Genomic DNA, 15,980 nt, shown 5'->3' with positions numbered 1-15,980 from the left:
CCTGGGAAGCCTCTCAAATCTAGCAGAGAAAGGTCAGTCAGGCTTGCGAACCCCCTGGTTTTGTCACTCCATTTCTCCCTGCCACCTGCTCAGCAGGATGCAGAGCTTCCCCCACATCCCTACGTGCTTGCTGCCCCTTTTTTCCCTCGTTTCCTTACCCCGTGGCAGCTCCTCTATCATTTCCACCCACACCATCCCTCCAAAAATACCAAACTCGTCTTGCTAACTTCTCGCAGCCTTTCCCAGCAGCCCTGCCGCCCGCGCACCGACCTGCCCCACGCTGCGCCCGGAGCAGCAGGAGCCCACCTGCATGGAGCCCGCCGAGCTGCCCCGGGGAACGGCGGGCGCAGGGCAAGTGCCAGCCTTCATCTGGGGGGCTTCTAAAACGGCAGAAGAAAAGATGACCCTGGGAGGTCACGGAGCCCACTTTGCTGCCTGAAGGCAGGATCAGCCAGACCTCAAACATTCCTCAGAGACACTCGCTTAACCTGTTTTCAAGACCTCCAAAAATGGAGATTCCTCACCCACCCCAGGCAATCCAGTCCAGGGCTGCGCTCTCCCCCGCACAGCACAGTAGTTTTTGATGACTTATCTGAATCCATCCTGCTGCAGTTTAGGCTTATTACATTCTCACTGAATCAGCTATGCCCAAAGTAAAGAGATCATTTGTTTTCTTTTTCTGAGAACCACTCAAAGACATCTGTTCTTCAGGGACAAGGCTGGTGAAGCAAGGTCTCTAGCACCAAAGCTAAGTGCGTGCCTCGCCTTGGTTTTCTCTGTACTCTCAGAATTCAGAGTGCTCACAGTTTCTTCATGGGGAATGAGTCGAAAGGATTGATTTGATTTGAAACATCGTGACAAAATCCCCCTAAAAGGGGCTTGGAAAGGAGAGAACAGGACAAGATAGCGTCCATCAGAGGGCTCTAATGCACATCACAGACTGACCTGGTGAGCTCTTAGCAGCAGTGTATCACTCATCAATAAATCGATCCCAGCACCAGGAAAAGGAACGTAGCAAACACAAAACTGAATGTGAAGAACTTGAAGGCGATCCGGGCACAGCAGATTGGTAACCCTGACGTCCCCCAACCAAACAGCAGGAAGAAGGGAAGGGATGAGCCAAGAGCTGTGGGAAAAGGAGTCGTGCTCCACAAACCTACGGGGTCTGTGAAGCTGGTGAAAGAACAGGGGTTAGTAGTAGTGGTTAGTAGCAGTTAGGAGTAGTCTGGTTAATTTTGTACACTATGTCTCCACTTCTGATCTTCTACAAAGTCAAAGCTATGAAAGATGACAGAATATTACGCAGTCCTGCCCCAAACTCAGAACAGAAAAAGCAGGTCAGCCTTTACAATGGAGCACATTCACCAGTTAAGCCCCAGAAGCAAACTGTATTGTCTGAACATTTTCACAAAGGATTTGGAAAATGAGAGGAATAATTAAGTGGCTGAGTTTCTCAATAACACGTAAATATTCAAGCTGGTAAACATCACACTGGCCATAAGGGGATCTCCTGACACCAAGTGACAGAACGACAGAAAACGCTTAAAAACAAACCAACAAACATGGAACACGCGGCCATTTGGTTACTATCTGCCCTGGGTCAGCTTTTAACACTCAAGAAGGAGCTTGTTGTCGCTGTGGGGAGTCCTATGGAAGCGGTTACTGAATCACCCAAAGCAGTCAGAAGGCAAACAGACCGATAGGCACTGCTGTAGAAGAATTACAAAAACCGAACCAGCAAATCTAGCAGATAAAGCTGCAGTGTGTCAACACCTCGGATATTACAAGAAGTTCTGCTCACTCCACATTAAAGAGAAGGAAGTGTTTCTCTGCAAGAAGAGATTAAACAAACACAAACTCTTTAGGTTTGTAGAGATGTGTTATTTTAGAGCTATGTGAAATCATGAAAAATATGGAGAAAGCAAATGGAGCGCGATTATTTACTATTTCTCAAACAAAAGCACCAGGGCCATCAAGTGAAATTATCAAGCAGGAATTTTCAAACAAACAGAAGCGGAGCCGACTCGCGGTCCGGTCGAATGGCAAGGCTCGTTCCCACAGGATGCTGGGAATGCCAAAGGTGTGGGTTAAAAAGCAATTAGACAGATCGGTGAAACAGGAAAGCATGGAGGCTGCCTTGCACAACCAGGAGGCTGCCAGCCCTGCTCTGAGCTCTGAGCGCTGCACAGGGGGATGCGTGAGCATCACTGGGCGCCGCACATCTGACAGTGGCTGCTGTCAGAAGCAGGCTGGCATGCTGGAGCTGCAGTGGGACTCATTCGCACACCATGTTCTCAGGCAGGGTCATTTATACACCTCGTTCTCTCTTTTTAGGCCTCTCATTGCATGCCACCGGTGTTACGTGTCCGTAAGTGGAGTCTTCACTCTCCAACCTCCCTTCACAGGTGGGCTGTGCATTTTCCCATTGCCTCATGTCAGCCCCTTGCACCTGCATCCTCCCACCTCCGTGCTGCCCACGTTCCTCCTGCAACCACAGGCACCGGGCGCACAGTGCAGCACCACAGGCTGCACACATACCTTTGCCACAGACATTTGGGCTAGAAATAATGTATTGAAGCTGAGGTCTGTGGTCAGTGCCAGAGAGCTGCGAGAGCTTCTTCCACCCTCCAGGCTCTGCTGTCCATGAGAAGCAGTTCTGTGACTCAGGGCTCTGACCCAGCACCATGCCAGCAGCCTCATCCCTTTCACTCCCGCACATGACTTTGGGGAACACTCAAGCAGGAGAAGTGTGCACTGATTTTTTCAGTCTGGCATTTCCATCACTGCAGCTGACGCTGGGAGAGTTTTGCATGGGCTGCTGGTGCAGCAAGGCACAGCCAATGGAAGTCCCCTGTTGGAAAAGCTCCCTTGCAAGGGAGCTGCACAACAAAACAAGGCAGCCTGGCAACGGTGAGGAGATAAGCGAGGAGCCAAGGGCACAGCAAGCAGCAGCCTTTGGAGGGCACGCAGCATCTCAGGCACTGTTTGTTGTGCCACTGCTTATCGTCCAGAGATACCTGCTCCCCAGTGACCTACTTGCTTCACCCAGTCCTGTGGGTGTCACAGTGCTTGAGCTCACGAGGGCAGAACACAGACATTTCCCTGTCTGTGGATATCGGGGTCTATACTGGTTCATCCTCATCCTTGCTGAGTGTCTGCCACTGAGGTTACAAGCTAAATAAATGATTCCTCAAAGGTTTCAAAAAAGCAAGAGGAACTACTCTGCTAGCATCCTCCCTATCTTAGCTGCTAAAAATGACCTTGTGATGGGAATTATTGTCCAAGATCCCTCACTGAAGTCTACCAGGAGATGGAGACCAGGCACCTGCACTAGGATCACCACAGGAAGGAGCAAGGGAGACCTACCAGCTCTGAAAAGCTGCAACTGTGTGGCACGTCTCCAAGAAGTGTCAGTGCACAAACACGGCCGCAAGTGCTGACACCAGGGAAAACTCCTGCACCTCTGCACAGCAGGGGTGGAACAGAGCAGGCACACTTCCCAAATCTTCTCAGTCCTGTGCTGCGCTGCTAAAATCCTGACAGCCCTTCACAGACCCAGCCTGCAATGCGTGGCAGTGCTGAGCTCTGCTGGCACAGGGCAAGCCCAAAGAATGTTGCTGCCAACTGGGGACAGCCTCAGCCATCAGATCCTCCTCCCTGACCTCCTCCAGAGCTCGCACCGTGTGAACGTGTTTGTCCCTGGGTGAGGCTCTTCCCTGTCTGTATCAGCTCAGCAGAAGCCCCACTTACACAAGCAGTATTCCAGCTTGTAGCTGTCACTCTACTCGCAGGCACAGCCGTTTGAAAGGCTACAGAAAGGCTGGCACATGAGACGGAGCTGAAAAGCACTGTGGGATGCTGCTAGAAACATGTAGGAGAACAGGAAAGGGTGAGGCTAGGAGATGGAGTGAACTGAAGAAGATGGAAATGGCTGGTTTGGAAAGGAAGAGCATGGCAGGGTGTTTCAAAGGGCCTGAGGAAAAACTGCAGCTTCCATGACTGCTGGGCATGAAGCCTAGTCATCAGGATATGGGGCTTTTTAATTTCCCTGCATAAAGTTTCAAGATCTGTTATAAAAGCAAACACACCTTACCCACATATGAGTCACAGACAAACACGTACACTGATAACAAACACATTATTCTTAGAGAGACTCGGGTCCTACCTCTGCAAGTGAGTAGCTCAGCCAAGCATCCTCGTCCCCTACAGGAGTGGGAGGTGGGAGAGGAGACAAAGGACTACACGCTGCCACTGCCATACTCACACACCTGCTCCCTTACCTGTGCTCGTGAGCTTTGGCATGTCTAAAGACTGTCTAAAGCAATGTCTGAGAGTTTGATACAATAAATCAGCCCCTAATCAACAACTGCATCTCCTTCCCGTTTTCATTGCAAAGCCGGTGAGCAACAAAGAGAAGTGCAGAACCCCAACAGGGATGTTTATTTGATTACCCCATTTGCAGAGTTAGATGTTGTAGGTGAGTCACTAAGTCTGGATCTTTTCTGCCTAGTTGCACAAGCATGGCCATGGTGTTGGAGAAAACTCTTTCTACACACTTCACTGTCCTTTGGCAGCACTGCTGAAGTGAAGACAGAGAGGTCTGATACAGAGAAAGCAAGTGTCACTTGTTCTTGCGTGGTCTCTGCAATGATGATACGGGTCATCAAGGAAAGCTAGGGAAACATTTCATCATGATGTCTGGTTGACTCTCTCTCTGGTCCACATACCCCCTTTTGGAATATCAAAGGCAAAGGGAGGTTCTCTGGTCAGCCCTGACTCACACTGCTAAATGAAAGTAAAGGCAAGCTGGCCCAAGTCACGGGAGAACAGCTCATGCTCCTGCTGCCTCCGAGCACGCACAGGCAGTCTGAGAGTCAAGGCCAAGTGAAGTGCATCCAACCCGTGTTTACAGCCTGTTCCATATACCCTAGAGGGGAAAATGCCACCACCAATCCCAGTTCTCCGATGCTCTCTTACACAACAGCCTCTTGCGCCACGCTGACCCTTCTTACAGCCCGCAGCTTAAAACTGTTCCACAAAAACTCACTCAAGTGTTGCCCCTGAGCCAGACATCTTGCCCCTCAACAAGAGGCAAAACCCAAGCAGTATGGATTGTACAGACATCATTCCTGCCACACGAAGCACAGATCTGTGCCATTACCATACAAAGCTGTCTGGTCACTTAGAGTCAGCTTAGGGATGGTGCAGATACATCGAGCCTGGACAGATCAAGGAGAAAGCTCTGATGCCAAAGGCAACTCTGCAGTGATGGGCCAGATGCAAACACTCACCCAAACCCAGGCCACTCTACCACACAGACAAGAATATTGCTTCCTCAACTAGCAAGTTCCTAAAGTGGATTTCAAAATTAAAGCCTTGAAAGTGAATGCCAGAAAGCATTCTTGCTCTTACAGATAGGAGATAATAGATTGAGAAGAGCAAAGACGGATAAGGAAACTCTCCCTGGGGGAGATGATGCCATTACTTGTACTGAAGCATCACGCATCTCCAGGAGGGCTGAGAAGCTCTTGGAAAGAGCCCTGGGGCTCTGCCCAGGTTGACATGGGCTGGGGAATCCTCCAACGCTCTTCTGAAGATGAAGCTCAGCAGCATTGCTGCATTGACTGCTACTTGGACATCGAAGGCCAGAACCATTGGTGGGGCTCCTTCTGGAGAAGCCAGCAGTGGGGCAGCCTTACCTGGCTGCTAAATGCCAGGTCTGTGCTCACCGGGGAAGAGCCGCAGGCATGCGGTGGGCACGGGGTCAGGAGGCAGCCCTGCTGGGTTCCTGTGCTGTGTGCACCAGAGCGGGAACGTCGTCCAACTCCCGAATCCCATCCCCTCCCCCCTGAATATCCCTGGCCTCAGCCAGGTGCAGAACAAAAGGAAACTAATGATTTAGTTATTGCTGCAGCACCGAAGGTTTGAAGGTCAGCCATTCAGAGCGGCGCGCATTGTATGACCAAGCACTGCCTGCCCTGCCTACAGACCTGCAGCTACAGTCAGCGCAGCAGGGGCCAGCGCTGTACGGCTGGCTTCTGAGCGGGGAGATGAAAGGCTGCTTCTAATGTAATAACTGACGGCCTCTTCAGTGCCGTTTGAACTGTTTACAGACTGAGTTAACGATTACAGGCAATGTGTATCTTGGCCGCTGCCCAAAATTCTTACCCGCCCGTCAGATATTATCAAAGAGCCCTTCACTGCTTGCCTGGAGTCCTTCCAAAGCTCAACGCTGAAATGCCGGCGTAGAGGAGGGGCCTTCAGCACTCGCTCCTCAAGCTAGAAAGTCACGGCTCTGCTCTGCAAGGTGTCCTGGGGACCGGCCACCGAGTCATGTGGAGACACAGAAGCACCTAACAGCCCCTAGGCACTGTTTGTTCGGGCAGGCTCTTCCCTGCAGGACATCGCTGAGGGCTGCGCCTGCACTGCTTTGCTCTCCTTCCTTCAGCCTCCACACAGGCAGGGCTGCTTTCCCTTTTGCCCTGCCTGCATGCTGCTGCTGCTGCCTGGACCTTCCTCCCCACACGCCGTCTGCGTAGCCTGGGTGGTTGTGCTGACGCTGGTGGTTACACAGCTTAAAGCTACTGCTGCCAAAAGTGTTTTCAACACCCTCATGCCTAAGAGTGTGGACAAGAACAAACCAGGTGGTGGGAGATTAGATAAAATCGCTTCCATTGTTATTTGTAGTTGGAAATATGCAGGTGTAGGTATAAGGCCTGGCTAAATTTGGTTTAGAAAACAAGCCCCAGCTCTCTGGGGCAAACTGCACAAGGTCTGGAAACACTGTAGAAATGAAGGGATGAAATCAAGAGCTGGCAAGCTGCTCTAATTACAGACAAGTAACACAGAGCCACATTCAAGTAACACTGAGGCTACACAGCGAACTGCTTCCGAGGCAGGAAATACCACAGCTCCAATGACCGCTCCGTCCCACTGCCAGTCCTAAACCTCCAAACCCAGAGGAGGTTTGGCGTTGCCTCCGGTGGGGGCAGAAAGCTAATCTGGGTCATGCATGGCTCCCGGAAGCTCCTGTCAAAGACAACTTCCTAAAACAACCAGGAAAAAAAATACAATTTGATGTGAGATACAAACACCCTCCTGGACCACCAGTCCGGTTCCCCCAGTCAGCAAAGTTTAAACTGGAAAATGTTATTTAATGTTCAGGAGGCCACCTGCAGACTGAGCTACCACGGCTTCAAGGTATCTGTGGTGCACAGAGCATTGTTTAAAAGCTTCTGCTTCAGTGCAGCCTGGGGTTCAAATCTGGCAAGCTAAAGGAATACATGCCCTGCTTTTTGATCATATGTCAAACTTGACTTCCCATTGTCTTGTTGCTCGGATGCAGTTGTTTTCATTGCAGTGAGAGAATAGCCAGTGATGGACAGAAGTGCAACTCCTCCTGGATGCTGTAGTATTGCCAAGAGACAAAACAGATGCAAACACATTTGCAGTGCTTTGATTCAATAAGACTTGCTAGTACAGTACAGTACGCTGCAAAAATTGGTTCCTCCTACGCTTACTTGCTAAGACATGAGTTTGGGCCCTCTGGGATCCACATTTCCCTGGCTGCTATCGATGACATCACTGACATATAAGGAGCTACAGGAATGCAGAGAATGCAGCTTTGGGCTCTTGGGGATGCTGAGCTCATCTGCTGCTACAGGAGGTGAGAAAGATGGGGTGTTTGTGTCCCAGCCCTGGCACAGCTGCAGACTTTCACTTCCAACATCCATGCATGTGCTCTTTTTAAGGCCACACAACTTGTCTGCACCAGTTTAAACAGAAAAGTTTGAGAGGCTTCAAAATTGATTCCACTTCAGATGCTGAGTGGGAATAAAAATGTCAGCACATGCACACAGGGTCAAACCCCAAATGGATGTAACTCAAAACCTGTCTCTCACCAACTAATGGATATCAATCAGAAAGTGAGCTTCCACCTCATGTCTTCCCAGCATCCAGTGGTTGGGAGCTTGGGGAGCTACTGCTCTGGAGGATGTATGCAGAGCACAGTGATGAACAGCCTGATGATTTCACAGAAGCGTTTCCTTCCCCTTTTGCCCATTTATATTTTCTTCCACAATATCCTCTGCAAACGAACTCCATGATGGATTTCAGCTCTGTCAATGGCTATTTTTGACTGAGGATACTCTCACAGGAGACTCCCGAAGGCAATCTCTGTTAGCTCCAAAACACACCCTTGACTATCAGCAGCCTTTCTGCATGTAGCCAAGCTTTCATCCTGAAGATTCCAGCAACCAACAGTTTCACATTCTATAAGCATGGCTGGCATGTTGAAAGGAGCTTGAAGTAGGTAAGCATAACTTTTCCCCTTAGTTTCAGCTCGCAGGGAGCCTCTGAAGAATCCAACACTGATCACCAAAGGGCATGTCTCCACACAGAGCTTCTTAGGGACGAGGATGACACAGCTCTTGGCCCAGTGCTCGAGAGACTGAGGCCAAAAAGGTGAAGAAATTTCTGTTTTCAGCCACCACTGCTGCAGTGTTCAGAGTAGACCACAGCTGTGAATACATGACATCTACAGAGTAGAGCTGTGAAGACATGACATCAAGGACAAATGGGGCAGAAAGCAAAATAGCCACCTTGCTTGACAAAATGTGATCAAGTAGAAGGTTACTACTGCTATCTTCACAACAATTTCACCAACCCTTACTTTAAAATGGTACAGATTGACAGCTTTAAAAGCCATTTTTTTGTTCATCAGAATGGGAAAGGAGCCGTTCACAGAGGGTTTTTTTAGGGAGTGAAAGTAGGTTAGTTGTGACATCGCCTCAGCTGGAGGATCCAACTCTCATCCACATACATCTCCTCCAGAAGTATGGAAGAGGGCAAAGAAAGGGAGTTGAGTGTGGGGACAGCAAGGACACCTGGAGCCACAGGAGTTAGGAATAAAGAATGTTCTGAAAGCAGAACAATCCTCCTGCTTACTGGACGGAAGGCCCTCTCTCATCTCCAGTTACTGCAGATCCGGGGATCTGGAGGAAGGGGCTGTCAGGCTGATGCCAGCCAATTCTGTACTTTCTGCTTGGGTTGTTTTGTTGTTTGTTTGTTTGTTTGCTAATAAAAAAGGATTCTCTGGTCTCTGTCAGAGAATGATCACTGCAAAAGAGTATCTAGACCTGCCCGGAGCTTCTGATATGGCTTCTTGGTGATAAAACAACACTACATTGTGTACAATCAGCCATCTACACTTGAACTGACTCATGCAAACTCCAGTTCCTGGGCTTGCTTGCTTTTTCCCCTGGCTTTGAAGGGTGGAGGTGGATTGGAGTTGTTGCAATCACAAATTCTGCCTCTGTACGTATCGGCTGCTTTTCATCTTCCTGTGTTCTCCCGCACCAAGGCAGGATGTTTGATCAAGGATTTATTACACAGCCATGCTCCAAGCACAGAGAACAGGTTTTTTAATGTTGTATTCCGTGCCGTAAGCCTGCATACTTCTGCCCTGTGAAAATGACAGGTGTCCATCTCCCAGGGAAACACAGCTTGCTCTCACAGCTCCCATTACCAGAGCCATACCCAGCCCCAACAGTGTGAATTTGCAGATCTCTTTGCAGAAGGCAAACTCTTCAAACAGCTGATGCGTCCGTTCATCGCCGTGCAGGCTCTAGAAGGGACAGTTCTTCATTACAGTTCAGCTGAGTTCTCCAGCAGTACAGTGCTGTTGATTTTCCCACCAAGACTCCTACAATACATTGAATAACATGCATTTACACCGCCCCATCCACCAAGCTCTCCATTTCCTCATACAACCTGCATTACTGCCATTGTGTAAGGACAAAAAGCCACTGTAGCCAAAACCTTAAAGCCTGCACAGCACTGCTTTGATGATTTCTGTTATATTAGGAATCAGTGCAGCACTTGAGAAACGCAGGGATAAATCATTAACAAGTCATTATTGTTCACGGGCATTTTTGGCAGGAAACCACTAAGGTCAACTTGGACAAACTGCAGCAAGGCAGTGGGGGTGGCACTTTTCCTGGAGGAGCGTTCAAATCCTCGTCTAATGTCGTAAAAATAGGCTGGAAGTGACCTTCCTTGCTGAATCTCATAGACATGGAACATGTCACAGCCCCTCCTTGCCACCTCTCTCCACCCATGCTCAAGTCTTTCTGTCTGTAAACTGCCCACCATCCTCCTGTCACACAGAACGACAACGCTGCTAATGCTGAGCACCTCCACAGCGTGTGCAGGCTGACAGCCCAGACGGTATTTTTCATTCACCGCTTCTATCATCTCACCGATCACATCCATCACTTCAGTTACCAGCCCTGGGGATTTCCCAAACGCTGCTTCTCCCAGAGATTTGTCCAAGGATGGCTGTTTCTCATTCTTTGGAAACCTGCAGAAACGCCCCTTCTGTAAAACTCCATCAGTCACTCCTCCCATCCTCAACAGAAATCCTCATCTGCCTGTGCAATGCAACGCTTCTGCAGGGCCCGTGGATGTGTGTGGGGAGGGATATGAACGCATGTGCTGTTTGCTCCCATTGCCACCCCTGCTGGCACACAGCTCAGCAGCCATCTGAGAACCTGTCCCACAGCAAATATCCTGGATGCTGATCTGTCCTTCCAGCTTCTAGCACTGTCAGATACTCCAGCTCCATGAAACACTATTTATTCTCGTTGTCATCCGGTTTCCTGCTTTGGTGGCCAGCTGGCCACTGACCCCCTTGCTATTTAGCTGCTGTAAATCAAGTGCCAAAGGACACTTCCAGAGTATCATGATGTGGCAATCCCTCTGTCTATGTGGATGTGACCGTTTTAAAATTAAGTAAGCAAACAGTTCTGACACAAACAGCTCAAAGGCTGTTGTATCTCAAAGGAGATACGACATGGAGATGGGTCTGCCTTCAAAGCCCTGAAAATCTCCTGCAGAATGCCATGCAGTCAGCCCAGCTGCTCAGATGGTTGCCTGCTCAGCCAGTTCTGAACGGCTTGCTGCTGATTTTTTTTTGCTAAGGAAAAGTACTTTCAACTTTGACATTTAAAAACTGCCTTACCCAAGCACACAAAAAAAATCTTTCCCAAGCTCACCAGCTTCTGGACACATTCATGGAAGCCAAGAAAACTACCCAGGTAACTGAGCCCAGCTTCTGAGATCACACTTCCATCTTTCTCCAAAAACTACTGACTCTACCATCACAAACACATGCAGGAACATTTGTATGGCAAAGGGAAGCAACGACTGCTTTACAGAAACATGAAGAATGGTTAAGTAACTCAAAAAAAAGGTTTTCCAGCCCAGTTTGAGGCTGCCAGCCCTGCTGCTGGAACTGGTGGGATCTCTTGGCATGTCCCAAGAGTGGAGGCTGTGTTTCCAGGGGGCTGTCCTTACTTCTGATGACATAGCTTGGCCACATTCTCACTGCCCTGCCCATCTTCATCCTGAAGCAGCAGTTGGGCTCTTTGAGCCCCAGTTTTCTCCTGAACTTTGAGACATTTTTGCTTTAAGAGGCTAACACACATCATCACAGACTTGGAGTACACAGAAATGAAGAATAACTGCCTACTTCACAGTAAGACTATGAGACCTGGGCTGCAAGCGAGGCTGTGATGTGCACAGAAATAGTGGAAGTAGGATTTGGAAGCATTTAGTATTTCAGTCATTGAAGATGACACTACAGAGTGTCTCTCCATGATAAAATCGGCAAGTTCTGTCTCCCAGCAGAAAACATTTCTAACTGCGATAGCCGATGGGCATCTGCTCCAGGAGATACTGGAGGCAGCTGTGTTTCAGAGTGGGCAGAGCCCACACTCTGGCCAGCTGTGTTCCACTCTCCCAATGACAGGGTGACATCTGCTCTTCCAGCTGCAAGGCCAAGAGAAAAGCTCCCAGCAGCAGCTGTGGACCATGAGTGCTCGCTAGTACCTCCACTTAGAGAGACAAATTGCTTTTCCTGGTCATCTATATTAACACGTATGAAAACAAAGCAGTGCAAAACCCACAGCATGCAATTTCTCCAAGAAAACTTGGAGAACCACAGCTCATAAACTTGGTGCTGGGGAGACCTCCCCAGGCTCCCATGGCACACTTCTGACCCTTGCACAGAGAAGGAGATTTGGGATATCTGCCATCAAACAGGGTTCGACCAGACAGGCCTTCCCTGGAGGAATGACTGATAGCACGCAAACAAAATCCTTCTGGGTTTGACATCATCCCACTGAACCTGAAAATATCATGGATCTTCAAGGATGGCCCCATTTGGGGTACTGTGTCCAAGCCTATGGCTCCCAATACAGGAAGGATGTGGAGCTGTTGGAGTGAGTCCAGAGGAGGCCACAAAGATGCTCGGAGGGCTGCAGCAGCTCTCGTATGGAGATAAGCTGAGGGAGCTGGGCTTGTTTAGCTTAGAGAAAAGAAGGCTCTAGGGAGACGTCATTGCAATCTTACAGTATTTGAAGGGAGCTTACAAGCAGGAGAGGGACTGACTTTTTCATGGTGTGATAGTGATAGGACAAGTGGGAATGGCTTTAAACTAAAAGAGCGGAAATTTAGGTTGGATGTTAGGAAGAAATTTGTTACTCAGAGGGTGGTGAAGCGCTGGCACAGGCTGCCCAGAGAGCTCGTGGGTGAGCCACGGACCCACATGGAATGGAGATAATCAATGGATGGGGCAGCCTGATGCAGTGGATGATAATCCTGTCCACAGCATGGGGGTTGGAAATAGATGATCGTTAAGGTCCCCTCTAACCTAAGCTGTTCTATGAGTCTGCGGTTCCTGTGGTGGAGCATCCATCACACACAGTCACCGAGGCTGAAGGAACAACAGCCTTCTTGGTCTGCCAGAGCTCCTGCCTGGACCTCCCCTCTCCTTATGGGCTGCTCTGGCATTTGGTTCGGTTACTCCCATTTCCTGAGCGGAGCCTCAGGTTTTGCAGAGCCCAAACTCGCCTGCCCTGAGCTGTTGGCCGTATCTCGCGTTCACTCGCAGGCTTCACTCTGAGCCCTCACAGATTCCCCAGGTCCTCCAAAACCCCCTCCCCATCCAGGCACCGGGGCTGAACATCGCTTGACTATAAAACGATTTCTTTTGTTGATAGAAAATTCTTTGCAGGGTGTGAACAGCAGGAGAAAAGAAAGGGTTCCTCTGAACTGCGCGCTCGCTGGAAACCCCCGGAGGGCGAGAATCCGATCGCTGTCTTTGAGGCGAGCAGGCCTGTCTGTGCAGAGCCCAGCAGAGCTCTGTGAGCGCGGCCGACACCGGCACCGCCAGCCCTGTCTACTCACAGCTCCAGTCGCCTGCTGTGCAAAACGGCTCGGCTTCTCCCATCTGTACACCCCGACACGCCGAGCGTTGTCCCCGCACGGCTCTGGCAGCACGCAGGCCTCGCCTGTTGCCTCCTCCTGACCCTGCACAGGAACCGGACTCGGCAGCTGCCAGCCCGGCGAAGAGGAGGCTGAGGGAGGGAAAACCCTCCTGCCTTTCTCAGAAGGTGCTGCCCGAGCTGCCAGCCCTGTTCTGAGGCACAGCCCTGTCTCAAATCCCCCCGTGAAGCGCTCACCTGCCCTGCACTGCAACACCCGCACCTCCCTCATGCAATCCCAAGTGCTCCTATCGGTCGTGGCCCCTTCCAGCAGCGCTTGTGTCCCAGCTCCAGAGCTGTTCATTGCCCCTAAACCTCCCCTCCCCCCAGCCTTCTGCTCCCACCAAATGGCTTTGCTATTGGGTTTTGCAGTCGCTCCAGCAGTGCTGTTTTCATCAGCAGTTCTGCTACTTGCAGAGTTCGGTACTGGTCTCAGAGTAAGGAGGGAGCAGAGATGAGAGACATGGGGTGAAAGGGAGGAGCTGAGAATCCGTTTCTGCACACCAGAATTGCAACTGAACCTGTGCCATACTTCTGAGCTGCAGCCTGGGTTTTCAGGCACCTTCATCGTGTCTCAGTCTGTGAATTTCAGGCTGTAATGTGCACCTCTGCACATCTGGAAAGGTGTTACAATGGCTGGACTCAGACTATTGCAGGTGATGGTCCCACATGCTGGGGCTCTGCTCATCCCAGCACGTACAGCTCTGCAGACAGACAGGGATTTCTTCACCAGCTAATTGCAGCCATTTCTGCTTTTCCTGTCCTTTCCACGTGGAACCACAGACAAGAGGGCATAGAACCTTTCCCTTCTCTCTTTACACTGCCCCGCTGCACTGCATCTGAAGAAACCCCTGCTTGCCCCTCACCCTCCCAGCTCCACCATAAGCCACTTGGTTCATCCATGCCCTCTCACTGCACAACAGCAGCCTGTAGATATTGGAGCAGCTGATCCCCGCAGCCGGGCTGGCAGGGCTCAGAGGAGCCGGGCAGGAAGGGGATGGGAGCAAGGGAAGGTCTAAGGTCTGCTCCAGGAGGCTCAGCAAGAGACTGATGTGGAATGTGACAGGAGCTGAGAAGAAAGCACAGGGTGTGGAAAAATAGGGAGGAGAAAGATTGTTTTGGAGGAGAATAGGTCCAGAGCTCTGGGCAGTTTCATTAGAGGAATATTAAGTAAATGAGTCAGAGCTTGTGGTGCCTGGGGCTCGGGAAAGCTGCTGCTGGTGTGAAGGGACGGCAAGGGAAAATGAGGTTTGTGGCATGCCGTCTGCATATGAAATTCAACCATAACAAAACAAGAGGAAACATGTTGCCTGCTTAATACTTTTATTAACATTTGCAGAGATTAAGTACTGCAGACATTCGATCGGTGCCTTCGTCTGTACCTGATTCAAGCTCTGCCTCTGTGCCTAGCTCTGGGCTAGTAACTTAAAGGAACATTTTCCAATTCATTACAGTTTCAAAAGGCAGTGCAGAGCACTCAACACTCCCCTGCTCGAGCAGCTAAAAAGCACACTGCTCTTCCAGATTCCAAACGCACCTCTGTGTGTCAGGCATTATGCACTCAGAGCTGGAATCTGGATTTAAGCTTTGTCTCTTAATTCCTGCACCTGAAAATGGGATATTAACCTGATATCTGTCATGTAAGAATGCAACGTGCATCAATAAATGTGTATCTTTTACTGTACGTATACAGGTGTGTGTCCACATATCTACATATATATGTAGCATCTGTATCTACATATACCTTACACAGAATCCAAACTTGAAAGTCAAGATGGGTAAAACAAATTGCCTACTCTAAAATTAGAGTATAAATTTCATAAGCATCTAGGAAACCTAAGGAAAGGAAGTTACACAATCCTACACGGTTCACAGGGGTCTGGTGTAAGACAGAAATACCAAAGATTCGTCCTGCAATGTGTATACTTATGTTCACAAGACAGGAAAAATAAAAATTAATTAAAAAAAAAAAACTCTAACCATGAAAAATTCTAAGAACGAGGAAAGTAGGTAAAAAGACATTTTAGAAAGTCAGTGAAAAAGATAAAATGTTTCCAGGTGACACAAGATCTCTCTAATAAGAGATCTCTTATTAAAGCCTTGAAGTAAGCGTACACCAGTGGGCAAAAGGACCAACCCCAACAGCCCAACAGTGAACAGTAAGGGAATACCAGGAGGAAAAGACAACCTTAGGAAAGTGGAACTTGCATCCTAATGATGAGCAGAAAAGACTACAATCCTGGCAAGCAGGCTGGTCAAAAGGGAAAAACATGCTAGTGGCCTATGTACAAACAAAGAAGCCTTTTTCAGCACATCAGAAGAAGGAAGCCTATTAGTGAGTTTCTGTGGCTAATAAGTAATGTAGGGAATGAAAGATGCACTCAAAAAATATTTGCAAAAAAGCTAAATGAATTGTTTGCATCATGGTTCACTACAGAGGAAGCCAGGAAGTTCCCATGCAGAGCATTTCAGCATATTCATAAATTACTTGGGAAAGGGTAAATGAATGAGGTGACAACATTTGCAGATGAAACTATATTTTTGTTTTGAATTAGCCACTCTAAAGCTGATTGTGAAGGCCTGAAAGAAGGATCTCAGGCTGCTTGGTGTGCTCTAATGAGCAGCAGCATGCTGACAGCTCCCCTCCCATGCCCA

At 49.3% G+C, this 15,980-nt stretch overlaps 1 protein-coding gene and 1 long non-coding RNA gene across 2 annotated transcripts in view; both read right to left on the bottom strand.

Moving 5' to 3' along the window:
- The window catches only part of RNF43 (ring finger protein 43), a 53,822-nt gene that overhangs the window by 20,304 nt on the left and 17,538 nt on the right, over window positions 1-15,980 (bottom strand). The gene's annotated exons all lie outside the window — the stretch shown is intronic.
- LOC122166319 lies at window positions 9,406-10,451 on the bottom strand. The gene is made up of 2 exons (XR_006170766.1): window positions 10,260-10,451; window positions 9,406-9,703 (listed from the first exon to the last, which is right to left on the bottom strand). It is a non-coding gene; the product is annotated as an uncharacterized LOC122166319 (long non-coding RNA).

Source organism: Centrocercus urophasianus, unplaced genomic scaffold (genome assembly GCF_019232065.1).
Source record: "Centrocercus urophasianus isolate 14NV4802_14NV808 unplaced genomic scaffold, USGS_Curo_1.0 seq_33, whole genome shotgun sequence".
Classification (NCBI taxonomy): domain Eukaryota; kingdom Metazoa; phylum Chordata; class Aves; order Galliformes; family Phasianidae; genus Centrocercus; species Centrocercus urophasianus.
Note: the sequence above shows the minus strand (reverse complement) of the source record. Positions and strands in the feature narration are given on the sequence as shown.